Below are 26,888 nucleotides of genomic sequence, written 5' to 3' on the forward strand. Positions count from 1 at the left end.
AGAAGGATGAGACACAGGAAAGATATGAAGAAGGGGGCTTTTGAGGAGTGCAGGAAAAGAGAAAGCCTGTAATATATGGCTTCATTTTTCTCATCTAGACTGGGACTTCTTCTGAAGGAGGTGGTTTTAAAAACCTGCTTTGAGGTTTAAGAGAATGGAGAAAGCACATAATACTATTGGTCACCGTGAAGACTGCGATAGAGAAGCAATCAAAGAAGAACACTGCTGTGTAGCAATGAGGTTGCAGTTGAGGTTATGTACTGTATACTTGTTCTGTTCTCAGGCACAATGGTTTGGAGACATTTTCTAGCGCCGTTTGGGGAAAGAGAACCAAATCTGTGCCAGAAGCCCTGGGTTCAATTCCTGCCTTTCATGCTTACCTGGGTAACTTTGGAAAAGCCATGTAAACTCTCTAGGCTGTTTTTTCAGGTGTAAAATGAGGGTCAGACTAGGTAGCCTCTAAGGTCCTTTCCAACTCAATATCTTTAAGTCCATAATGAATGGCAAATATACATGAGGGGGCGAATGTGATCCCAGACTGAAGTTTGGAAAAGACTGACTAGAAATAAGGGCCAAAGGAGCCCAGTGGAAGGGTGTATGGTGGAACTGGTCAGTCATAGGCTCATGACTTTGAGGGAAGGGTCAGGGAGGTGATGATAGTGCAGTGGTGATGGAAAGCTAGAAAAAAGAGAGCGTTAGGATCACAATGAAAGAAATGGCGTTTAATCTTTGATTCCTGGGTTCTAGGATAAGTATTTTACCATTCCCTGAGCCTTATTCAGCCTGCAGTACTCCTGAATGTAATTAAAACAGGATGAGCACTAAAGACATCAGAGAAATTCAGCCATCCTAGATGAGGGTTCCACCCAATATTTCATTTCTGTAATGGCTGAGGGAGGGTCCTTGGGTCTGGGGGGAATGGAAATTTTCTGTATAATTAATTTCCCCTCCAGAAGTCTAAGGAAATGAAGCAATAAGTTACAACAGTTTCTTTTGGAGTCAATTAATGGATCTGGTTGGTTGGCTTTGCTCCATTGACTCTGGAATAGGGCATGTGTGGAGTGAAAAAGGCAATTATTCTTAGATGATACTGGCTGGAGTGGCAGGCCATTTCATCTGCCCCTTTATTTTATAAAGGAGGAAAATTCGGCCTTGAGATGAGACAGGTCTATTGTCACCAATCAAAGTACAGAAAGTGTTTTATTTCCTTTCTTTGATGAGGACCTAGCCCCCGGAATAAAAAAAAATTAAAAAAAGAAAGCAGAAGTCTTCCTAGCTTATATTCTAATGAAGGAGGAAATATGTGAGGAAAGCTTTGAAGAAGGTGCTGTTTGAGCTCAATCTTGAAAAAAGGAAGGAACTAAGCTAGCAAACCAGGTGACAGACAACTTGGAGGTACTCTCAACAATGACTGGGAAAGGAAGAATATAGATGGATTTTGTATTTTTATTTTATTTTATTTTAATAATAGCTTTTACTTTTTAAAATACATGCAAAAATAGTTTTCAACATCCATCCTTACGAAACATTGGGTTCCAAAGTTTTCTCCCTCTCTAAAAGGAATTTGGTAGGAGTCCTTTTTTCACTTTTTTTCCAAATAATTTGCATAGTATTGAAATTAATTGTTCTTTAAATGTTTGGTAGAATTCACATGTAAATGCATCTGGCACTGGAGATTTTTTTTCTTAGGGAGTTGATTAATAGCTTGTTCAATTTATTTTTCTAGTCTTTTTGGGACTATTTAAGTAATTTATTTTCTCCTCTGTTAATCTGGACAATCTATATTTTTGTAAGTATTCATCCATTTTACTTAGACTATCAGATTGATCCAATATAAATTAAACATGTGTAATCCTCCCAAAGATATTTTTCACATTTATCATGTGCACAAGAAAAATCAGATCAAAAAGGGGGAAATGAGAAAGAAAAGCAAGCAAGCAAACAAACAACAGAAAAAAAGATGAAAATATCACGTTTGATCCACATTCAGTTCCCACAGAATCTTTCTGGATGTGAATGGCCCTCTCCATCAAAAGTCTATTGGAAAAAAAAAAAAAGTCTATTGGAATTGACCTGAATCACCACATTGTTGAAAAGAGCCAAGTCCATAACAGTCGATCATCACATAATCTTCTTGTTTTGTACAATGATCTCCTGGTTCTATCCAACTTCACTTAGCTCAGTCCCTGTAAGCCTCTCCAGGCCTCTCAGAATCATCCTGCTGATTGTTTCTTTCATAACAATATCATCCCATTATATTTATATACCATAACTTATTGAAGAATTCACCAACTGATGGGTGTCCAAGAAGTTTCCAGTTGTTGGATGGGTTTTGAAGGAAATATAATGCAATAGAAATTACCAAGTTAATATGCTGTCATCTACTCCCAAGAGCACAACCACTCAAGCATCTCTGGAGCACAGGTTTTGAGCCCTCCTAGCTGCTTCCCATGCCAGGAGAGGAGTCAGCTCATCAGCTGGCTAAGTTAGTAGAACATGCAGAAAACAGATTTGCAGGTCTGTGCTCTCTGTGTTCCCAGAGCTGCCTTAAGAGCATGCTGCAGGGACTGAAGGGAATAAAGAGGTGTCTACCGCTGAATGGCCCAACCCAGGACCTCAGGGACTCCAAAATGTGGCATCTCAGCTTCCGCCCTGTGAATCACTCAAGTGTGTAAATGCAGCTTCTTGGATGGGAGGTTCAGCTGGGAGGAAGTCAGCAGCCGGCCGTTGCCTGGCAATGAAAGAGATTGCCTCTTTTTTGTAGGAGCTTCCCAGCTCTCTGTGAATTTCCTTCTCTCCTTCCTAGTAGCACATCCTTTATGACAGGCCGTTCACACCTGGCACACTGCAAAGGTTTCCAGTAAACTGGAGTTTGCATGGGGAGGAGATGGGGCAGCCCCATTATTTCTGGTGCTCTGTACAACCTTAATTCCTAGGGAGGTTGTTGCCCAGGATAATGTACTATTATCCCCAGAAGCACCCTTTCCTTCAAACTAAGTAGCATTATGTTAAAATACAGGTTTACATTATAGTATAACGTACATTATATTAAAGTACAATAGGATGTAAACTTCTGGATGGCAGGGAATGGTCAATATTTCACTTTTTATTCCTAACATGTGACATGTTTCCTGGAATCTAGAAGTCAGTTTACCCACATTTCTTAAAATATTGGAGAATTAATGCAAGCGCTGCTCAATGATCATCACAGAACAGTCTCTTAGCAGAAGGGGACTCTTTACGGTCATGGAACTAGCTGGTATCTCCCAAATGTTTAAAAGCCCCAGGGTTTTTTTCCTTTTTAAAAAATACATTTTACTTGTAAATGTTACTTGAAATATATTTTCCCTCTCTTTTCTCTTCCTCTCCCATCAAACTGATTTGGGGAAAGAAAAAAAAAAACCTTTGTGACAAATAAGCATTGTCAAGTAAAATCAATTCCATCACTGGCCACACATCCCCATCTCCCTGAATATTAGTCTCATTCTGCAGTTAGAGTCCATTGCCTCTGTCAGAAGCTAGAGAACCTGGTATTTTTACTCTGAGCAATACCTGTTGATACCCTTAGAAGATTTTTTCAAATGAATGCTTTTTCATATATCTTGGAATTGAAACCTCCAATGGAGAAAATGGCTGCAAACCCCACACATACACAAAAGGGTTGCACTTAAAGGTTGCCTTTTTATATGGGAATAAAGGAGAAAGGGATAAAAGGAGAATGAGAAGTGAAGGGATGGGGGATGGAAGCAAATGGAAGGAAATTTTCAAGCCCAAAGCATAGGCTAGCAGTTAAATTCTACTAGAAACCAAAGACAAATTTATATCGATTTTATAACCCTGCAGTAAAAGCTATTTCTATGAGCAGTTTGCAACTGGAATTGTTTTTACAGATTGCTTCAGTGAGTCGAGCAAATATATTTTTTAAATATATTCCTGCATCACCACATGTTTATCAATCAGTGTCTAAAGCAGCAGGTGATAAACTAGGGATTAAATAGAAATTGTGCTTTAAGCAACAAGAGCAAAGTGAGCCTCTGTCTTTGGAGAACAAGCCATGGGGTGTGTGCAGTACTTGGACCTGGTTTATTGATATCTCAGTAAATAGCTTAGATTTCCATGGTAGGCCACAAAAGCAAATGAGGTCCTGCCCTGAAATCTGATTTCTGGAAAGGAGAACAAATGGATAGAAAAGAGTTCTGGTGATTTCAGAAGGGGAAGGATTAATGACAAATAAACCGAACAGAGAAATCAGAGATAATACTGGCTATCACTGCTGCTCATATAGAAACTTTACCTGTAATGTAGGATCTCTCCCCATCCTGTGAGAGTGATATGGAGGCTCAGATATGGCCCCAAAACTTGCTTGACTTTGCAAAGTTCAGCAAGTGCCAGAGAAGAGATTTGAACTGAGATTTCCTTGATTCTCCAAGCAACATTCTGTTATAGCACGCTACCCGGCACCTGGATGTTATCTGGGGGTACAAATGGAGTCAGGTACCCTTTAAGGTGCGATCACTTCTGCATCTGTGAGTATGAATTGGACTTTGCAGCATCCATCCAAGTCTGCAGCCCAAGGGAACCATGGTCCAATTTAGGTGTGGAAGGGTACACAGAAATTACTGAATCCAACTTATTTTAAAAAATAAAGAGCTCAAAGACAAGAGAAGGAAGAGACGTGACCATGGCAGAAAGTTCAAAGTTAAGATGGTAGCTTGCACTTTGGGTTGCAAATTCTATGTTCTTTTCACCATATCACGTGGGCCATCTTGCCCTTCTCACTTTGTTCCATTACCATCCACCCCTCAGCCATACTGCCCTTCTCCCCTTACTCCATCACTCTGCTCTCTCCTCACCTGGGCCATCCTGCTCTTATCCCCACCAACATCCTGCCCTTCTCTCCCCCACCGGGGGAGAGACCATCTTGCCCTTCCTCTCTCCCAGCCACCCTGTCTTTCTCCTTCCCTGCCCTTTTCTCCCCAAATCCAACTCACATCTTTCCAAAGAGTTTGTCATCTTTTACCTTTGACTGTCTCTGCTACTCAATAATGACATGAACTGAACCTGGATTAATTCAAATCCTGGTGAAGACGCTGACAAGTTATAGGAGTCTGGTCTTGTCACTCAGCCTTTGGCCTCCTCAGTCTCTTCATGGGTAGCATGAGAGGCGGCTATACAGTGCCATAGTTCACAGAGCTCCGGGCCTGCAATCACAGAGACTGCTCTCCCTGAGTTCAAATCTGCCCTTAGACACTTCCTAGCTGGGTGACCTGGGGCAAGTATCTTCATCCTGTTTTCTTCATGTTCCTCATTTGTCCAATGAACTGGAGAAGGGAATGACAAACCCCTCCCATATCTTTGCCAAGAAAACCCAAAATGGGGTTACAAGAAGTAAGACACAAATGAAATGATAACAGCAACAGAGAGGATTGGCTTTATGGCTTTGAAACTCTAAAATCTGTTCAATCTTCTAGCTCTAAATCCATGAACCCATGACAAAAGGCCAGTGCTCTGGGGAAATGCATTATCCAAAGTGAGTGTTTTTCCAGCAGTATCCCTGGTAGAAGACCTCCCATTCTCCTGGAATCTTCACTGGTTAGAAAAGTCCACTGTGACATTCTGCCCCTTTCTCAGCCTTGTTGATTAAAATATACAGCATTTCTCCTTGGTTTGAATACATCTGAAGATGTAATGGGGAGCTCAGTGGTCTGAACATACAGGCCAGGTTGGAAGCTGAGCTCTTCCATTTCTGCTCTTCACGGCCTGGGCCATAGCTCAGCGTCTCCCTGATCCATCTCCATGAGGAGGGATTTAGATGGCATGGCTTTCTCTTTGAAGTTGCTCTTCTCTTTTGCTTCTGCTTTAGATTTTCTGTGCTTTTGGTCTCTGTCCTTGCTGCCTTCTTACCCAATAGTGCCTTCCTCCCAGGGTCCCTTTCGATGGGCAAGCTCCTGCCCAGAGCCTTCATTTGGGGAAGTTCTCAGTTCATCTCCAATCATTTTGTTTTACTTTGCTTTTGGGCTCCAGACCTTCAAACTCTGTCCCATTCCCACTTTTCAGCTCTCTTGGAGGTGCTTTCTCTCTCCGTTAGAATATAAACTCTTTGAGGAGATTCCCCATCTCTTTTTAGCACAGGGACTGGTTCATGCTGAGTGTTCAAATGGTGTTCTCTTTTTCTCTGTCTTTCTCTTCAATATATTATCAACCAGTGAATACTTTTAACCTCAGAAAGGATCTTTCACACCTTTAGAGATTGCTTTAATTCTCCCCCATTATGACATCACCCTTCCCACAATCCTTCATCTCAATCTTAAATATGAGAAATTGCTTTTAGAAGCTTTCTTTTCCACTCAGGATATGTCAGGCTGTAACTGGGTTGATTCAAAACCTCATCTTCTTATGAATGAAATGAGAGGGACATGGATAGATGGCTAAGTAATAGTATAGATATAGATAGAGATATATTGATTTATCGACTGAAAGTTCACCCCACACAACCAGGAGGTCAGTGTCACTGAAGTACAAAATGCACAGACAGAAGGTATAAGGGTATTATAATGGGGAAGAGAAGGCTTTGGAAGCCAAATAGAAGATTATCTATTTGATCCTAGCTTAGGTGACAGAGAACCCCTCTAGAGCCGATAGGGAGCCACTCAAGGCTCACTGAATGGAAGGAAGATCACGTACGATAATTTCCCGATTCTGCTCATTTCACTCAGCATCAGTTCCTGGAAGTCTCTCCAGGTCTTAGAAATCCTCCTGTTGGTTGTTTCTTACAGAACAATAATATTCCATAACATTCATATCCCATAACTTATTTGTCATTCTCCAACTGATGGGTGTCCACTCAGTTTCCACTTTCTTTGGCCATCAACCTAGGCTAGTGAGCTCAGCTTCTGAGATGGAGAGCTGGAAGAGACTGTTCCCTAGCCAAGGCTCTCTACCCTAACCCCCATTCTACAGATTAGGAAACTGAGGCCCGAGGACTTGTTTCTTTCTGTAGCATTGGTGCAGACAGGGAATCCAGGCAAGATTCAGTTCTGATATTTCCCTGGAATCTTTGACATCAGATCCTTAGAAACACAATGGCAGATAACGGGACTGGCACCGGGTCACCTGAGCTGTACTTTTAGCTCTTCTGGTAACAAAGTGCACAAACTCATGAGCCCCCTCACTCCCTTTGACCTATGGTTTTCTTCTTTGTAAATGGGAAGTTTAGGGCTGCCCAGTGTTGCTGTGGAGATTGGGGCATTTGACAAATGAAGTCCTGGGTTCAAAAGGAGTCTAAGGAGCCTAAGAATTCTGTCACATGCAAGAGGATTTTCATTTTTTAAAAATTTATTTTGTCCTTTTCCTTTTAATCAGTAGTAATGTGTTTGTGTATTGTGTGTGGGAGGAGATGCTCCCCCCTGCCCCCGCCATATTCCCCTTCCAACCTGTAGCCCATATGTCAATGTAAAGTATTTCACTGGGCCCTTCAGGCAACAGAAGAGGCTTTCAGGCATGGGGGCCTGAAATTAAAAATGGGATTGATTTATTGACAAAAAGAGAAGGGGAGGCACTTGCAACTTTCCCTCTGCTGTAGCCCCATACACACACACTCTCTCACACACACACACGCACACTCACACACACACCACCACACACTCACAGACACACACTTACATATACACAGACACACACACAGAGACACATATACACACACAACCACACTCACAGACACACATTTACATACACACACATATTCACACACACACATACACACACACTCACACACACAGAGACACTCTCACATTCACACACAGAGACATTCATACACACACACACACATACACACACACAATTACACAAACACACAATCACACGCATTCTAACTCACATAGCCCTCGCCGTACTCCTCTCTCCACTAATGGAGAGCCTTAGATTGTGGCAGGATGCTTCATTCTGCCTTGAATCAGAGAGGTCTGAATCTCAGCATGTTCCTGGCATCTCCCTGGGGAGACAGTGAGAAAGTGCTACCTCCACATGGCGTCTCTTTTTAGGTTTTTGCTTTGTTTTGTTTTGCACTGAGACAAGCAGTCGGAAGTATCCATCTCCGAGGACATTTTGCCTCCCCTCTCCCATTCTTTGGATGAGGAAATGAGTCTAGAAGCTGCAGGTGATTCCCTTGAAGCCACGGTGTCGGATGGAACCCAGGTCTCCTCACTCCCACTTGATTGCCCTCCCCATTACATGAGATGTCTCTGGTAAGTTGTATTATATTAATGACAAATTATCATAGCAGTAAACATTATATAATCTATAATTACTGTGAACACCTGGACATGCGCATGTTTGATTTGGGCCAAACCAAATTAGTTTCTCTTTTATGTCTCCTCTTCACTTTTTCTCTGCCTTGAATGGCAGCAGCTGCTACAGACACAGCTTTGAGTTAATGACTGAGCTCTGTGTTCGAATCCTGTCTCCTTGGCTAGCAGTAGTGTTGCCATCCTTGGTTCTGAGACCCTGGACTTTGGACACATTATTTCCCTCTGAGCCTTCGTTCTCCCCTCCCTAAATGGAGAGAGATGGCCTTGATGGCCAGATGGCAAAAGCTGAATGGGCTGTGGCGGGTAAAGGGCTAAGGGTACAAGGAGGAGGAGAGAGGAGGACGTAGGAACAAACATGGGGAAGTTGGTCCAATTTCCCAAAGAACAGTGCTGCGGCAAGAAGAGTTGTTATTGAAGGGGAGGTCAGGCTTCTCTATCAGACTTTGTCTCATTTAAAAATTCCAAATGGGAATAGAGAGATTATCTGAGCACGGTGGGAAAATGGATTCCTGCTCCTGAGGCCAAAAACCCAGACTTGAACCTTCAATTTGCTCCTGCTCATTCCTGGCTGATCTTGCTCCATTTCTTTCCCATTGTTGAGCCTCAATTTGCTGATCTGCAACCTATGTGGGCTGAACGAGATGGCCTCAAAAGTCCTCTGTGGGTCTAAATCTTGGGGTGACTTGCCTGTCACATCTCACAGGGCTACTGTGAAACTCAAAGGAGAAAATACAAGAGAAAGCTACCAATCTGTCAAGAAACATCTGTTAAACATTGAGCTTAGTTGGAAGATTACAATGGCCAAGAACAAAACAATTCCTGTTGGCCAGGAGCTTGTATCCTCCCTCGTAAGAGAGACATCAGGGGTATATATATATATATACACACATATACCATATATATATATATATACATACACACACATATACATATACACATGTATACATATACCATATATATATATATATATATACACATACACATGTACACACACATACCATACATATATACACGTCAAAATATATTCCAAACCAAGTTATTACAGCTTTTTTATATACAAAACCTATGCATGGGTAATTTTTCAGCATTGACCCTTGCAAAACATCTGTTCCAAATTTTCCCCACCTTCTCCCTTCCCCCTTCCCCAGATGGTAGGTAGTCTAATACATGTTAAAAATGTTAAAATATATGTTAAATATAATATATGTATACATGTCCATACAGTTATTTCCAAACCAAGTTAAGGCTTTAGTGAAGGAGGCCCAAGAAGTTGGGAACAGGGCCAGAGTTCCTAAATTGGAAGCTGTGATTGTATTGCAATGTAACTGCATGAACTGAATCTTGAAGGAAGAGAAGGAGTCCATAGGAGTGAGGGGGGAGGCACCCCAGGCAGAGCAAAGATGGAGAACTCCGTGTGAGACACAGGAAGATTGTGGGAAAGAGAATATTATGTTGTGAGGCAAGAAAGAGAATTCAGGATCAGGTTGTGAAACAAAGTCAAACAGAGCAGATATTTTCACAAAGGCAGTAGGGAGCCACTGGGATTTATTGAGTAGGGGAGAATAATGAGGAGAAAAGAATTAACACCTACTATGTGCCAGGCACCGGGTTAACTCATTTGATCCTCACAATGGGGATAATTCAATGGATTATTCCCTAGTGTTTTGTAGGTCCTGAGTTGCTTTAGGATTAGGAGAGAAAGCAGGACTGCTCTTGACATCCCTCCTCTTGTTACAATTAGCACCATAACTATTAGCATTCTGGTTAATAACTTCCGATAACAAAGGGCAGGGCTGTTCTTAGGACTCACATTTTCCAGTAACCATCAAACCACTTGCTTTCGCCCTCCCGCTTCCAGTCTTGCTTATGTGAACTGATGAATATGGAAGATGATCCAGCCTCTGGAACTGGTCTCACTGCATCGCCCTCCATCACTCCCTCTACTTGTCACCATGGAAACCATTGATGAGAGAATTCTGTACCAAGTGAAGCCTGAAGGAAGACTGTCTGTGCTGCATTGGGGGAAGGGGCCTCTCCCTCACAGTCGTTGGTCTCCTCTGCAGGTGACTCCTGGATGTTTTGCTTGGAGACTGGTGAAAAAAGAGACACAGGGAGAGGAAATAAGATGATTCTGAACATCACATATACTTATATACCTGGGGCAATCAGACTCCTAGGAATGAATCGGTGAGTCTCCACGAGTCCCTCGTCAGTCCCTATAGGTGCCTCTCTCCCCTGGGTGCCTGGGAATCTATATCTATAAATCAGTGAATCACGGAACATTCGTTAGGCTCCAGCTCTGAACTGGAGGCTGTATTGGAGGCAAAGACAAAAGGGAGATGACCCATGCCCTCAAGGAGCAATTCAGGAGACCCTGCTTCTGACCTGGACCATTTATCAGTGTTGCTGATGATGATGGTGGCTACTGCTTATGTAGGTAACGGTAAAGGTAAACTGTAAGGTTTGTTTAGCACTTTGCAAATATGTCCTAACTGATCCTCGCAACAACCCTGAGAGGTAGGTATTATTATTATTATCCTCATCTTAGAGATAAGGAAATTGAGGGAGACAGAGGGCAAGTTCCTAGTTCACAGTCATGAAACTAGTAAATGTCTGAGGCTGGAATTGAACTCGGTTCCTTTTGACTCCAGTCCGGGTGCTCTGAGCACTGTGGCATTCCAGTTGTTCCAAGAAGCTCATAAACCAGATTGGGGCTTATGATGCAGAGCCAAGCTCTGCAACAATGATCCCTCGCATCACACTAGGCCTTTATAGTTTTAAAAAGAAATCCTCTCTCCATTTTCTCAAGGATTTCTCTCCAGATCTTGGGGAGGGAAGCAGACAAGATATGTTGAGTTCCACTTTGCAGATTAGTGATTCACTTTCCTCCAGGTTACCCCGCAAGTAATTTGCAGGGGCTCAGTTAGAGCCCAGGCACAATAGCTCTTAGCCCAAGGTTGTTCTGCCACCATGCAGCTGCCTGCTTCAGGGGGACGGTGCCCCTTCCACACTCAAGCCCCCCGGCAGCTTGTTCAGTTCCAATAGTTTCAGGCCCCATGAGATAATGAAATCATCATCAGTTCCTCCTTTGGTCAGACTTCATTTGCAATACTCTGGTCACTTGTGGGGATATTGATAAGAGAGGTAATAAGCAGGATGGGGACGACCTCAGGGATCAGGATTTGCAGAATGACAATCATAGGCTCGTTGAGGTCTGGACATTTCATTTATAGATTTGAAACTAGGTTATTAGATTTTTAACAGGAATATCATGGAGGATTGGACTTTCCAGAATAAGGTCAGGAGTGTCTACCTGTGGTGGCTTTGCTTCCCTGTGTGGGAAATGTCAAAGGGCAGCATCCTAATTTCTCATAGACTCGTCGGACTTTTCACTTACAGACCTGGAACTAGGTTATTAAGTTTTTGACAGACATGTCATAGGGCCTTAGGCTTTCCCATAATAACGTCAGGAGCATCTATTCTGTGATGGATTTTCTTCCCTGGTAGGGAAAATGTCAAAGGGTAAGATTCTAATTTCTCAGATGTTTCCTACTTACAAGAATGATAGGGGGGTGTGATTTCCTCTTGCCCGCGCTCCCTACTCTTACCTCAACGGATCCCTCATTGGGTAGAAAAATGATGAACTGACCCCAGAAGGGGCCACACTGAAGAGAACAAGCCCTTACTGACTGTGGTCAATCTCTTTTTTATGCCATCCAATGGGATAATGACCCTCATTCATCTCATCCCTCTCCTGGTCAGACCCCATTTGGAGGTTTCTGATCAGCTGTGGGCACTGGGAGTATGACAAAAGTGATCAGGATGGGGAAGACCTCAAATTCACATGTCTTGAGGAAATAATAAAAGGAACTGGGCACGTTCAGTCTATAGAAGAAGAGCCTCAGCAGACAAGAGAGCTGTGTTAAGTATTTGAAGAGCTGATGGGGCAGTTGAGTGGTACAGTGGTTAGAGCATCTGTGTTGGAATCTGGAAGACCTGAGTTCAAAGTCAGCCTCAGACACTTCCTAGCTGTGTGATTCTGGGAGAGTCACTTCATGCTATGTGCCTCAGTTTATTCATCTCTAAAATGAGCTGAAGAAGGAAATGGCAAACCACTCTAGTCTGCAAAACAACTCAACAACCCAAACACCGGAAGAGTCAAGCCTTTTCTAGTTCACTGATTAAGAGTTAGTAAAGATCATGGCTGTTTGTACGGCATTTTATGAGGTTTAGTTCCTTTCTATTTCTCAAATCTTTTTACATGTATTCCCCTCCACACCCTCAGTGACATTGGGCTTCTTACTATTTCTTGCATAAGACCCTCCATCTCCACAATGAGCATTTGCTCTAGCTCTCTCTCATTCCTGGAGTCCTCTTCCTTCCTATCCCTGCCTCCTGGCTTCCCTGCCTGCCTTGAAGTCCCAGCTAAAATCTCACCTTGGACATGAAGCCTTTCCCAGCACTCTTTAATTTTAGTGCCTTCCTTGGATGTAAAATCTCCAATCTATGCTGGCTATTTCTTGTTCCTACATAGTCCTTTGCATGTCCCCAGTGGACTGTGAGCACCTTGGAAGCAAGGACTGTTTTTGCTTTTCTTTGTATCCCCAGTGCCTGGTACATTGTAGGTGCTCAATAAATGCTTATGTACTTTCTTACATTCTTTTACTTGGGCCTCTGAGTCTGATAGGGAGACCAAATGACCCAGTGAATGGAGGATTGGGCCGGGAATCAAGAAGCCCCGAGTTCCAGTCTCAGCTCTGGGATTTCTTAATTGTGTGACTGTGGCTGGCTTCTGTATCCTCTAGGATTTCATTTGATGTCTCAATCCCTAAATCTAAGGCCCCGTGATTTAAGCAGGCTGCTCATAATAGCAAAATCCATTGGAATGGCAATGAGCATTACTCTCTACAGAGGAAGAACTAGAAATTCAGAAGTCATCAGTTGTATGTCTGGGCAAATTGCTTCAAGTTTCTGAATCTCAGTTCCCCATCTTTAAGGTGAAGGGTTTTGTCTAGAGATCTTCTCTAGATCTAAATCTATCACCCTCAAATCTCCTTTTCACGGTTAAAGACGCTAATCCCTGAAGAGTCTAAGTGACTTAGCTAAGGTATATTTCCCTATTTCCCAGAATCCCACACAAAGTGTCTGCTAGGTAAGGAGGGACACTTGGGAATAGATGGTTTCTAAGGTGCCTTTCCAAAAGCTTTGTGTCCCAATGTAATGATATTTCAGAGCTGGACCTCAGACATCTGACCCTCTCAGGAGCCATGCACAAAAGACTACATGGAGAAAGCCTTGTTTTAAAAGAGTTCCACATGCCCCCCAAAAAATATATGTAAAGACAACTTTTAACATTCATTTTAAAAATGAATTCCAAATTTTCCCTTCCTCCTCCTCCTCTTTTCCCTAAGAGAGTAAACAATTTGATATAGTGTCTGAATGTATGTATATATGTAGACAATTATGTAAAAAATATTTCCATTAGTCATGTTATGAAAGAAAAAATAAATCAAAAGGACAAAAATCATGGAAAAAATAAAGTGAAAATATTATGCTTTGATTTGCATTAAGACTCCATTAATTCTTTCTCTGGATGTGGATAGCATTTTCCATCATAAGTCCTTTGAAATCATCTTGGATCATTGCATGGCTGAGAAGAGAATGATCATTCATAATTGATCATATTCCCCTGTTCTTCTTACTTCACTTTGTATCAGTCCATGCAAGTCTCTCCAGATTTTTCTGAAATCTGCTTTTTTATCACTGTTTATAGCACAATTATATTTCATCACAATCATATGCCACAACTTATTAGCCATTCCCCAATTGATGGACCCCTCCTTAATTTCCATTTCTTTGCCATCTCAAAAAAGCTTCTATAATATTTTTGTACTTGTCGATCCTTTGTCCTTTTTTGTGATCTATTTGGAATACAGATCTGGTAGCAGAGACCTTCTTTCTGATGTAATCTCCCTTGACCACCTTCTTCATTACCATACTGAAGAAGGGTTAGCCTTGTTCTGCTTGGCCCCTGAGTGGCGAGTGGATGGGTCAAAGAGGCAAAAATGAGGGCAAGCTCAGTCTGAAATGAACTACTTGGGGTGAGGGTGGGTGCAGTGGGGAGCATTGAATAGAGCTGGACTGATGATCTGCTGAATATATGGCAGAGGATCTTTGCTCAGAGTTAGCCCAGCTGGCTCCTGCTCCCAACTCTGCCATTCTGGGATTCGGGAGTTTATGCCTCTGTCCAAGGGCATCAAGAACATGAATGAAGCCATTGGTATTGGTTCTTCTGTCCTCTAGCTGTGTAACCACAAGGAAAATCCTTAAACTCTCTGAATCTCAGTCAATGCCTCCGTTAAATGAATCCGACAAATCCGACGAATTTGCCTTTTATGTTTGTCCCCTAGCTACCATGTTACATTTTGTGGCCTCGAAGTCCTTCCATCGCAGACATTCTCAGCCAAATGAGATATTATTTGTAAAGCATTTGGTGCAGTGCTGTTCATACAGTAGATGCTAAACAAATGTCACTCCCTTCCTTTCTCCTCCCCATCATGGTGTACTGGAAAGATAATGGACTCTAGAGTCAGAGGGCTTGCATTCAAAGCCCTCTCCACTGCTTATCACCCATGCAACCTTGAGCAAGTCAACTTAATCTTCGTGACCTTTAGATCCTCTTCCGTAAAATGAGATGGCTGGATTAGGAGACCTCTCAGGTCCCTTTAAATCTATAATACTGTGAAGTTTTAATAAGAGATGTGCCTTGAACGTGGAACAATTCTCTTGATATGATCTGCCTTCTTCTTTCAAGTCATGGGCACTGATTTAAGTTAAGTAATTGGATTTTGCCTTTATCAGCTGGAACTACCTCCTGAAGAGCCAGAGAGGAGAAGTTTGGCTCTAGCCCTGCCCATCTGTGACTCTCCAGGCATCTGTGGTGACCTAATTATCAGGTAGAACTGGCTGTCCTCAATTGCTGTCTAGTGACTCAGAAATGTCTTGTGCTTGGCCCGATGAAATGATGCTTATCTTCACTTTGAGATGAGACTTTCCCTGCCCAAATCCGGGATTAATGAGCTATCTGCCCCCGCCTAGATCCATACTGTTAGATGATACTGAAATTCTTACAATGTGGCCCACAGTGATTGGGGAGAAGTTTTTGGATGATTCCAACTAGAGAAGGTGAAGCCAGAATCACTTATATGAGTTCTCATGGCAGACCCAAGTCCTGTTTCTTTGTGATACATTCCTTCATCCTCTACCTTATTTAATTTTTGTTTTATGGACTCAAATTTCCTTTAATGTATCTCTGGGCATCTATCATTTTGTCTTGTATTTCTAGCAGTTAATATAGCATCATTTAGCTTAGTAAATAAATGTTTGTAAAATAAATAAACACGGTCTAATTCCCCAACACATGGAAATATGTGGTATAGTCCAAAAGGCATTGGATTTGAAATCTCATGATGTAAGAGCTTCTACTGACTAGCTGTGTGAACTTGGACGAGTCTGGGTCTCAGTTTTGTCATCTACAAAGTGAGATGGACTAGTTAGCTCTAAGAATCCTTTCTCATTTTCAATCCATGATTCTAGGACACTGAGATTCTCATTTCACAGATGATGGAACTGAGCTCCAGAGAGGGGAGATGATTTACTCAGTGTCACAAAAGAAATACGTAACAAAACCAAAACTAGAACCCAACACTCTTCCATAGCACCGCTCTGCCTTCCAATAACAAGGACATTCAATGGTTCTGGTATTAACTTTGATTCTAGAATATTACTAGAGGAAAACGACTTGCAAAGATACCAAAGATTCTTTGTCTTAAGTAGGGGACAATTGTATATCACTGGCCAACAGCTTACCTGGCTAGAACCAATATGGGCAGTTCTTACCAAGCTTCTGCCCTTTTGAGGAGGGATTATTCAAATGTCTTCCCAGTCTCCCTGGATCTGCTTGTGGGTTCCATAGAGCCCCATCCATGGACCACATGAGGTCTAGAGAAGATGTGGAAGCTTGATTCTAATGCTTAAGATGCCTTGGTTATACTGCCACTGAGGTTATTTCCACTTTAATGAGAGCATTCACATGGAAACACAGTTTTATATAGTGAGCTTTCTCAGCTAGCCCACAGTGTGTGTGACACAGGGCATTACTAACATATTGAAATTTCAGTGGGAACATTATGTGAGAAATAGATATTTCATGCTTGTGTTTAATAGTTAATTATTGCATTAGGACCAAGATTTTTTTTCCCCTTTTCTACAACATTGTCCAGAAATTTCTCTTAGAGATTTATCCAGACCAAGATCTAAACAGACAGTAAGAGAAATGCCAACTTTTGGCTAGTGGGCGTATTCTTCTTATTGTGGTTGCTCAGTTAGGTCCTAGGAAAATGCTAATTCTCCCTATCATCAAGACAGGTGATAGGAAAATTGATATCTCTGTGACCAAGATTTGAGTAACTTAAGTCAGTACCCCAAGGTAGTCCCCACCCATTTGATTAACCAGTCATCTCTTTAAAGGAACATTTCTTTAAAGAGCATATAAACTGTGATCCCACTGCCATTAGGGGTCTTTGGTCTAAGAGAAATGGCTAAATGGCCATCCTTTTATTAATAACCTGTTGGCTTTATTAATAAAATGATTAAATTAACCAGAAACTGTCTCTCAAAATTTTTAACCATCACATCAATTTACAATTCATTAAGTACCTATTATACTCTAGGTACTTTAGTCAACATTGTGTCGACAAAATAAAGCAAAACTAATTCCTGCCTCCAAAGACTTTGTAATTTAGTTGGGAAGAGAGCTTGTACATATATGCGTACAAAATGTGCACCTGTATGCCACGCTTACATGCACACACACACACATACACAAGTGTATTGTCCTGATCTACATCTTGCCACTGGACCCAAGTGGCTCCAGAAGATAGAGTAAGGCTGGTGACTGCACAACCCTCCCTCAAATAAATCCAATTCATTCACTTAAGAGTTATGATGTCACCTTCCTGATGACATGATCTTTGAGAACTGAGAACAAATTAGTATCTGCCCCACTGGGGACCTAACTGGCCAATTCCAATTAGGAAATGAAGCTCTTTCCTTCTTCCTCCCCTTCTCCCTCTTTTTCTCCTTTCCTTACATCTTTCCTTTCTTCCTTCTTTCTTATCTCCCAATTTTTGAAATTTCTCAGGGAAACCAGGGAAGCAAAAGCAGGAACTTAGAGGGAAGGATCAAGGAGTCAGAGGGAATATACCTGGCAGACAGGTCCCAGACTTATGCTAATCAATATCTCATTGGTAAACCCAGAGGTTGGGGGATACAAACAGGATAGTCTGGAAATGGATTGTATCTGATAATAGGCTTTTTCCTGATACAGGAATAGAATAAATCCATCTCAAAAGAGTATTAGAAAAAGGACTGAGTTCAAATTCTACCTTCTAATACTTTTTATGTATGACCCTGAGCAAGTCCCTTAACTCTTCTGAGCCTCAGTTTCCTCTTCTGCAAAGTAAGGATAATGACAATACCTTATTCATCAGCTAAATGTGAAGCTCAAAAGAGGTGACCAATATAAAAACTTGAAATGAAATCCCATAAAATGTTGCCTATAGTGATTCAGATTACCAGTAATATAATTATTAAAATGATGATTGATGCATAAGGATATGAGGGCAGGCTTTGGGTGGGAAAGAAGATGACATCCTTTACATGGGGAACAACAAAAACAAACTAGCATCCCCATGGAATTCTCAGTGTACTTTGAGCTCCTGCTTTCAATAGGAGAAAAATGAAATGATCACAGGTACTAGAAATCCTGCCCAAGACCTAGGAGTATATTAAGTTGGGAGCTGAGAGGTGATTTAGTGAATGCCTCTCAATGCTTTCAAGAGTATCAGGAAGAGACTGAGGCTCCCCTTTTTATTTTAGTTCCTTGGAGAAGAAAAGATAGTTGTAGCTAAAAGAGTTTAGGTTTAAGGCAAAGTGAGTGCTAATTGTAAACACAGGGTAATCATCAGGGAGGGGTTTTCTAGAGATGGGCAGGTAATGCCTCCAACACAGTTGGGGAGAATGGAAGCTTCTCCTGATATTTTATCTCTAACAAATACTTATTTTTCTCCCTTTGGAGTTTCCAGAAGTCAGCTTTCTGTCTGTCTCTGTCTTGTTCTCTTTCTCTTTTTATCTAACTGGGACCTGTTTTATAACTTCAACCCCTTGAGACTTTGGACCCCATCCTATTCTGAAGTCATATGACTACCTGCTGCTCCCTGTTTCTTTCTGGAAATTATGCCCTCACAAAGCTTCCTCTTAAACCCCAGTTCTCTCCTCTCTCTGTCATTAACCCTATTTCTCCACTCCTTCATATCTTCCTAGTTACCCAGAAATCAATTCTATTGCTCTGATTCTCTATCTTCCCCAGAATCTTGAGACTACTTCTCTCAAGTCTCTTGGTCCCCAGTCCCAGTTACAGCTTCCTTTGAAGGTCCCTGAATTCTCCTTTCTTTTAGTTACCGGGTATCATTACCGAATGTTCGAAATCCTAACCTCCAGTTTTTTAAATACTATTAAAAATTATCTCTGGTTTCCTTGGCACTAGGGCTTGACCTGACCTGTTTTTCCTTTTGGTCCAGATTTAGGTTCTAAGGTTACCTTCAGATACTAGTTAGCTTTCCCTCTGGGACCTAGGTCTAGATCTCTCAGAGATCAAGATGCTTGTTGTCTGGTTCTCTATCTCTGAGACTAAGATCCTTAGTTCTTTTTTTGTAGAATCCAAATCTCCCAGTTCCTTCAAAAAAATTTCTCAGTATATTCAATTACATCCTGCTTTAGACCCAGGATATCTGGCAGTCTAGCTTTTTACCAAATATACCCCATGTCCACTTGTCACTGACACCTGGTCCCATGCCATCTTAAATTATACTTCTTTGGTCTTAATAGACTATAAGTTGTGGAAGAAAGGCTCTGGGTTATTGTTGCCCAGAATGTGCTACAGAGTATTTCGTCGAGAGTCAGTCCTTAATGAATTGGAATTGATTTTTTAAAAATTGAATCTTGCGCAAGAAAACAATTGGTACAAAGGCCAAGGGAGTGGGAAACGTGAAATAAAGGAAGTGATTTAAGGAAATCAGGTAAGGAAGAAAGTGAGGAAGGAAGGCTGGCCGATGGAAAGAGAGACTTCCTGCTCCTAGTACCAAAGGTATTTTCTTCTACTTGGAAAAAATAAAACCAAGAGCATCAAAGGCAAGTAGGCCTTCAGAATCTAGAACCTAGAGAATCAGAATTTGGAGGATCTTTAGAAGGTAGAATAGTCAGTGTCAAAGATTGAAAATGGCCTTAGAACTAAACATTCCAGAATTAAGAGAGACCTTAGAACATGGAAATTAGAACTAGGAGGAGCTTTAGAATAGAGAATATTAGAAGAAGGAGAAAGTTCACAACATGTGGCGCAAAGAATCTTATTCAATCCCACAAACACTCATCAAGATCCTTCTAGGCTCATGATCATAAACCTAATTGTAAATAGAACTCACACAGAGAATACTTTCAAGATGCTTAAAATTTTATCTAGGGCAAAGACTTGTACACAAATAATGATGGTGCCGGAGAGACTAAAATCATTTAAAAGAAAATATCAGAGCACGGGGCTTTGAGTTACCGGGAGAGGAAGAAAGTACTGTTAGCTGAGAACTCAGGATGACATCTTGATCGAGGGAACAACTGAATTGGGAAAGACATTAAAAACAGAAGTGCAGGAGTGATGGAGTCTCCTGTGGAAAAGAAGGAAATGGAACCAAAAATAAATCAATCAGAAAGGACAGCTCAAAAATAAGGGATGGAGCATATATTGGTTTTTAGTCTGTTCTTGAAACATAGGGATGGGAAATGCATCTGTAACTTCACTTATACCTGAGAGCTTCCAGATGAAGAAATTCTCTCACCAGTCATCAACTTTTCTGAAATTTTTACTTTAAAGAGTCAAATATGAATTAAGTGATTTCCCTGAATTCAGACAGTGTTAATGATGTTTTCCCAGTTACGAGTATAGCTCTTTAGTCACTATGCTGTGTCGCCCCCTTCTAAAATAAGGCTGGGAAAATTAATTAGAGGTAGGTTGTAAGGTTCTTGAGGGCCAGAGCAAAGATTCTATATTTCTTTTCAACCAATCATCAATTAAAAGGGATTAATTATGTTCAGACACTGTGCTGAGAAGTGAGCTACAAAGAAAGGCAAAAACACTGCCCCTGTCCTCAGAGTCCCCGTTCTAAAGGGGGAGACAATATTCAAAAAAAGTATGTGTGTAATAAATGGAAGATGATCTTGGAGGGAGCAAGGGAAGGGTTTTGTGTGTATAAAATAATGCTGTGGCCATGGCAGCCTGTCAACAAGGTGACTTGGGATGCTGAAAGAGAGATGAATTGGGGCCAGTGAGACCAGAGACTTGAGACAGTGAAAAGATAATTAGAAGAGTCTTGGTGAGAAGAAATGAAGGAAGATCTGAACTCCTGTGATGGAATGGGAATGTGTGGGGATGGACACACACATAGATACATATACAAACACGCAAATATACACATGCACACACAAAGGCAATGCAGATACACAGAAATCACATGGATACACATTCACACGCAGATACACATGTACACACGACATCATGAAGATTAAATCTACAGAATTCAGTACCTGAGAGAATGTTGGGTCAGAAACAGCAGTTAAAAGCCAGTGAGATTTTAGGAGGTTATTTGTCAAGTTTTCACCTTGTTGTGTGTAAGATGCCTTTGGGACAGTCTTAGAATCCAATGGACTTTTCCCAATTTTATTCTCCTTTGCCTCTCTGCAGAGTTTGGTGCTAGTGATGATGTTCTTTTCCTTTATATCCTCCTCTCTTTAAGTTTCTGAGATACTTTCTTTTTTATTTCACCTACCTATCCAACCTGTGTCCTTTACTGGATCCTCCTGCAGATCATAACCACTAACTGTAGATGTCCTTCAGGGTCCCATCAAGGACCCTCTTCTCTTCTCCCTCTGTGGTACTTCACTTTGTGATCTCATTAACTCCCATGGATTTAATTACCATCTTTTTGCTGATGATCCTCTCATCTATTTCTTCTGCCCCAATCTCTCTGCTGACATCCAACCTAGCATTTCCCACTTCCTTTCAGAGATCTCAAACTAGAAGTCCAGTAAACATCTTAAACTAAATGCATCCAAAACAAAACTCATTATTTTCCTTCTAACCACCCCCCTCCTACCTTTCCTATTACAGAGAGGACACCACTATCCTTTCAAGCCCCCAGACTCACAACTTAGGGATCACCTTGGACTGCTCATTTTTAGTCACTTCTATATCTGATCTCTTGGCAAGGGCTGTTGATTTCATGTTTGCAACAACTCTGAATTATACTTCCATCTCTCTCCTTTGAAGATGCCCTCATTCTACTGCAAACTTTCCTTACCTCCTGTTTTATGACAACAGCTGCTATTGGATCTGCAAGCTCCAAGTCTCCCCTCTAAATCCATGCTCCATTCAGCCAGCAAAATAATGTTTTGAAAGCACAGGTCTGACTGTATCACTTTTCCCTACTCAATAAATTCCAGTGACTTTCTATCCCCTCTAGGATAAAATATAACATCCTGTGTCTGGCATTCATAGCCTAAATTCTTCTGTCTTTCTAGTCCTCTTCCATCTTGCTCCTCACTAGGTACTATTTGATCCAGAATTGGGGGAATCTTAGAGATCATCTAGTAAAAATATTTTCATTTTTTAAAAATTAAGAAGTAGGATGGAGCCTTTACTCAGGTTCTTACTAGCACCATATTGTTTTTTCAGCACCACCAGTTTTTTACTTTTTTTTGTCTTTTTTATACTTGTCAGGTTAAAAGCTCAGTTTCGGCCTGTGTTTGAAAACTGAATGATTGCTTGATTAATCTTGCAATTTATGATTTTTATAATAAAGTAAAGCTTTTGGATTTGTGAGATGGGTTAGCCATTCCACCTGGGAGCTCTGAATTCAGACTGTATTGGAGTGATAAGTTATAGGTCATGGAAATCCCAAAGATTAATTATCATGTTTCATACCTGCAAAGGGCAGTTTGAGGGAAAGCTGAGGAGCTAAAGACATAAAATATGATAGAATATAATAGAAACCACTGAATAATGTAGAATAGAGTGCAATAGACTACTTTAATCCATCAAAAACTGAAAATTATATTCTGCCATATAGAGCAAAATTCCTGGGAGCCTTAGAATCACAGCATCTCAAAGGTAGAAGGGACCCCACTGGCCATTGAGTTCAACCTGCAAGTGAAAATAATTCCCGTTGTAACATACAAGCAAGTAGATGGCCTTCTATAATTGGTATGGCCAAAACCATTCAGGGGTCAGTCCTCAGGTGATAAACCTTCTCCTGATTATCTAAACTAGTTCTTATATGAAAGATTGTTCTCCTATCACCAAGCTGGTATTTGAAATCGATCCAACATGGTAGGTTGGTCCATAGTTAGAATTTCTTTAGTACAACCTTTCCAAGCAAGTTCAAAACTCATCATATGGAAATGTTCTTGAATAAGGACATTAGTGGATTCACAGACACACACACATGAACACACATACACACAAACACACAATCTAAGTTGGAGAACCAGAGAATAACAAAATAGTTCAATAGTGAAACTATTTGTTAGTAGAGATAATCACTGATCACTGCTGGAGCTTGTATCATTCTGTCTTCTCAACATTCTTTTATGTAGGTTTGTCCTCTTAAGGTGATCTATGGGGGAAAAAATATAAATATAAATAAAAATCCCTTGAAAATGTATTTCTAATATAATAATAATATGTCAAATATATTAATTTTCTTGCTGAATAAGCCTTTTAATACATAAGCTATATAAAAAGACAATAATTTGGGTTAACTATGAAGAAAGTTTTTTTCTGAAATAAAGCAAGCTAATTATTTTTTTTTCTTTTTTTATCTGACCCTTAATTTTCTATGTAAATGGAGGGATTGCATATGATGGTCTCCAAGGGACCCATTTCTATGGCTATATGGATGGTTTTCAGGCAGCTAGGTGGTACAGAAGATAGATGGTTGGGACTGGAGTCAGCAAGACTGATTTCAAATCTGATTTCAGATATCTGTTAGCTATATAACTTTGGGCAAGTCACTTAAACCCCTTTGCTTCAGTTCCTCATCTATAAAATGAACTGGAGGAAGAAATGGCAAACCACTCTTGTATCTTTGCCAAGAACTCCAAATGGGGATAAAAAGAGTGAATATAACTGGAACAAGAACAATTAATGGCTCTCTAAAAGTAAACCATTATTCAGAGAAATGGAGTTTGATTATTGCTAGTAGATAAATAAACTAGAGAGTGATGCAGTAGAACAATCATTTGACTGGGCATTAGGGAAGCGTGGGTTCAAATCCTGGCTCTGCACATTGCTAAGTAAATCCCAAATGGGTTCGTAAAGAATTAGATACAACTAAAAATGACTGAACAACATTACCTGTATAATTTTTTAAGTTTACTTTTGATTTATTTTATGTGTTTATGTCTCTGTATTTGTGTTTTGCATTTACATAGTTATAGTCACTTTGCAAATTGTTTTGTCTCTACTTACTTGAAACTGCATCAGTTCATATAGATCTTTTTATGGTTCTCTGTATTCATCACCTACATAATTTCTTTTTCTTACATTTATTGATTTTATCTTTATTTTGTGAAATAAGACAAATATTTTTATAAGATGGTGTAATAAAAAAATCATTGCACACAAAATTACAACTCTATTGTATACAACTTATTATTTCTTTTAAATATATACCTATTTTATTTGCAATAATAATACCAATTATTTCCATAATGCTTAGAATTGGGCCCTTTTCATACCCATTCTATGAGGGAGATATTTTGATTGTCATGATCCCTCTTTCAAAGATTGGGGAATTGAAGTTGAGAAGGAAAAAAAAAACATAAGATCATTAGTTCACAAAAAAGAGAATTAGAAGTGACCTCAAAGACCATCTAGCTCAATCCTCTTATTTTAGAGATGAAGAAACCAAGGATAAGTCATAAAAAGACTTGCCTAACATCTTATAGAAAAGGATCAGAGACTTAGAACTGGAAAGGACTTTAGGTACCATTTAATCCAACTCTCATTTTGTAGCTAAGGAAACTGACTTCCTCAGAGATTAAATCTCTTGATCCAGATCACATAGATATGTAAAAAAGTCCCAATGACTCTGTAACCCAAGAATCTGAGTTCAAATCTAATTTTCAATACCTAACTTCAGTGCCAATGATACTTATTCAATCAAAGCTGGTATCCTTTAACTGCAAATCTAGTAAATGCTCTTTGAGCACTCTCTAAATCCTCCCTTCTTCCTCTTCTCCCTTTTTATCCACAAAAAGTTGATGAACCTCATTTTACCCTGTCACTCTGAATCACAGAAAATGCAGATTCCTGCCAAACATACATAAATCTCTATTTCTATTGTTAGTGCTACTGCTTCCTAACCCACATAACTTAGTGTTTGTTGTCCATGTGCTTTATATGTATCTAGATGTAGACATTTTATTTCACCTATGCTACCTACACTATAAACCAATTGAAGGAAAAGAGTGCTTTGTCTTTGTCTTTATCCCCTCCAGGACAAAGACTAAACACTGACCTCAGCACACTAGAAACATCAGTTTGAATGGAATTGAATCCCATTTTGATCACTTAGTACTTGTCTTTGGATAAATTAATTCCTCTCTTCATGACTCATCACACACTATTCTCTTCCCAACACAGAGCTCAGAACTGTGTACATGTCAACTCTATAGAAACTCGAGTGGGAAGAGGGAAGAGAAGGGTACAATTTGACTATGGTTATGAAAATAAATTACCCACAGCACTCCTCCCCAAGTGAGGTTAACCTCAATTTCCTTATTTATAAAGAGGATTTTGTGATAGATTATCTGACAGGTCCTCCCCCTCCCTAGTTCTTAATCTGTGACCCTATGTCTTACATTTGGTTTCCTTAGTGATAATGCTCTTCAAACAGTACAGATAGAACTTTCTGCACAGCCATTCTTGGACTTTCATTAGTTCTGATGAATGCAGCAGTCTCAATATGTTTAGGTAATGTGAATGATTCTTCATCAAAGCTGAGATTTGCCCGGCCCTCTGATATGTTTCCAATCTCCCTTTTTAACATTTTCTTACATTTTCCTCTCATAGACTATAAGTCAATGTCAACAAACTCATGTCCAGTCATTCTCCACGGCACCCACATCGATAGTCCTAAAACACCATGTGATTTGCCTACAGAAATGTTCAGTGGGCCTCTTGCTTCTGACACAAAACACCAAACCCTCACCTGGCCATTTAATCTTACTCCCACTCACAATTCCAATCTTATTTGATGTCCTTCATATACTCCTTGTTTCACTCAAAGTAACCTAATAATTCATGTCTGAACTATGTATTCTATTGGCTGACCAACTCCCCTGGCTTTCCACAACTGTCCCTCAGCTTTAGCATGCCTTCCCTTCTAATCTCACCTCTTAGGATCCCTAGTACAGCTCACGTGCCTGTTCCACAATACCTGGCACATTCTATTCCCTCACATTCACCTGATGTTTTCCAAGACTTCCTTCAAGATAAAGCTCAAAGGCAACCTTCTACATCAGCTTTTTAAGTTTCCCCAATTTCTGATGCCTGCCCTTTAAAATGACCTTCCATCTATCCTGTGTGTAATATTTTGTCTGTTATTCACTTGCTGTCTTTCCTATTATTACTCAGCATGCTGCTTGAATTTGGGGACTTTTTCTCTGTCCATTCTTCATGTGTGACAGTTGGAAGTGGGAAACTTATGCATAAGGAACTCCACAGCTGACATAGGGAGCCAGGTATGAGCACTCACATGGACATTCAAGTATTTTTCCATTGTTTTGGAACCAGATGAGTCCTTTATTCACCCGAACTGTGTTATTCTAGGCTTTTAAGACTCTGACTCACTTAATTTTTCTCTTTGTTTTAGTGTAAAATGGGATTAAGCAGACTAATTTGCCACATGGAGGCTTTAAGTGAATTAATTAGGAGCTTCCATAATGCTTAGCTTTTGATTGGCTGAAGAAGAGCCTGCCTTCTGGGCTCACATTCATTGCCAAGGTGATGTTTCATTTCAAGTTTAGAGCCACAGCTATCTTGTTCAGCACCATGGTCAGTGCTGATGCATTTAGGATTAAGGTTAGCCCTTGACCACTTCTCAGATTCTGACTCAGTAATTTTTGAAGCAGGGATAGCTCTGGATGTCTTAGTTTCAATAATATCCAAAAAGAAAAATGGGAAGTTCTTTGCCTATGATCTCTGGAAACTATATTTAAATGATAAAGACCTCAAAAAGGACATGCATATCCTTACCTTCCTTTGAAGTTTCCAGACCAAAGCCTTGATGGGCCTTAAATGATCTATAGGCAGACATTCTCCATTCTTGCATTAGATGCTCCTGGGAATGAGATTCTCAGTTACTTCAGTTATGTCCATTTTTCATGACCTCCTTCAGGTTTTGTTGACACGTC

The 26,888-nt window shown here is 40.5% G+C and overlaps 1 long non-coding RNA gene across 1 annotated transcript in view; it reads right to left on the reverse strand.

Annotated features, from left to right (window-relative positions):
- Positions 1-10,275, reverse strand: part of LOC116421216 — a 36,804-nt gene extending 26,529 nt beyond the window's left edge. The window contains exon 1 of the long non-coding RNA XR_004231510.1: positions 10,117-10,275. This is a non-coding gene — a long non-coding RNA (uncharacterized LOC116421216). The remainder of the gene's footprint in view (positions 1-10,116) is intronic.
- Positions 10,276-26,888: the final 16,613 nt, after the last annotated feature.

Source organism: Sarcophilus harrisii, chromosome 2 (assembly GCF_902635505.1).
Source record: "Sarcophilus harrisii chromosome 2, mSarHar1.11, whole genome shotgun sequence".
Lineage (NCBI taxonomy): Eukaryota > Metazoa > Chordata > Mammalia > Dasyuromorphia > Dasyuridae > Sarcophilus > Sarcophilus harrisii.